Below are 1,587 nucleotides of genomic sequence, written 5' to 3'. Positions count from 1 at the left end.
GCGGTGCGCGCCTTGATGCTGCGGCGCTGCCCGCGGAGCGCAAAGGCACCCGTGCGTGGTGTTAATAAAGTGAGAGGATGCGGCGTTCTTGTTCTGAAATGAGTGATGAGCTTCGTAATGAGGGACGCTGAGATAGATAGGTGGCTGATACAGCGGTGGGAGGTGAGGATCCCTCTCAGCTGGCAGCAGTTCTTGGCTCTGTGACGCGGCCGTGGCTGGCTCGGAGCTGCTCGGGATAAGGCAGTGCTTCTCGCAGCAGTCACTGAGATCTGCAGCTCATTGCCAGAAGGAAAATGGCAGCGTAATTAACAAAAAGGACCTGAATAAAATGCAGAGCACGTCAGTGTGTTTTTGTGTTTTCAGTGAACTCGTTACTAGTTTAGGCCATGCTCGACAAACTCATAATCATACACACACCTACAGTGCAACTGTGGTTCCTCGCTCCGAGGTGCTATGAGGGATCAGAGGAAGGACATCTGTCCTGGAAGGCACCCAGCAGAAACTCCCATCAGTGAACGTGCTGATGACAAGATGCAAAAACACTGCTGCTATGAGCTAATTCATTTATCCCCATTTAAAAGATACGGGAAGAGGAGTGTAGGTTATGAGGCCACACAGGAGACATAGAGCTAAATGCGAGAAATCTTAACTAGTGTTGCTTTTGCTACCTTGAAAGTACCTGTGTGTTAAAACATCAAAATAAGCAAGTATCAAAAACGTCACTTGGCTTCAGAATTCCGGATAAATTTGTCAAATCAAGTTGCTTTCAAGTGAAATTAGAGTTTATCTAGGATAGATAAGCCTGTATACACCCATTGTGCAGACACAGTACTATGAGACGTACGCTACAGCGAGCAGCAGACAAAACAGCAACAAGCTATAGGTCAGTTGCTTTCTACCACATTTCATTATCTTCATACAGCCTTGAAAGGAAACCACAGCATACGCCATTCAGTCAGTTAACTAAATCACACTCATTTCATCAAGTGAATATGCAGTGAGTATCTGCTCCCATTTATTTTCTGATTATAAGTCTAGATTGTTCTTCAACCAGAGAAATTGCTATCTGAAGGACAAGATCACTTTAAGATGAGTCATTACAATACATGTATATATTATTTTAGAATATCAGCAGTTGTACAGACACTTTCACAGATGTCTGGATTTCCCTTTTTATGATGAGACAGCAAATGACACAGCAGCAGCAAGATGACTGGGCAGAACCTCTGGAAAGCAGATGCTGAGGATTATAGAGAATCACAACTTGGAAATCAGTCAGAATGTGAAAAAGGGTATCATACTGGTGTTTATATGCAGGAGTTCCACATTCAAGACATGAAGTAAATGTGCATTTCTTTTACTAAGAACCTGAACTGAAGAGTGTCCAGTTAGAATAATGGGTCATGAAAAATGTAGAGCAATTGGACAGAGTCAAGAAGAGTGACAAGTGATATGAGGAAAGACTCAGTCTAGAAAACGTGAAATGAACAAAATAGGCCATTACAGAGAGGGAGATGCTTTTGTTTTATTTCCACTAGTGAAAATTTTAACAGCATACTAGATAAATATTTTTCAGACGCAGCTAAA

The sequence above is a fragment of the Meleagris gallopavo genome, chromosome 14 (genome assembly GCF_000146605.3).
Source record: "Meleagris gallopavo isolate NT-WF06-2002-E0010 breed Aviagen turkey brand Nicholas breeding stock chromosome 14, Turkey_5.1, whole genome shotgun sequence".
NCBI lineage: Eukaryota > Metazoa > Chordata > Aves > Galliformes > Phasianidae > Meleagris > Meleagris gallopavo.
The sequence above is the reverse complement of the archived record's forward strand: the minus strand, read 5'-3'. Positions refer to the sequence as shown.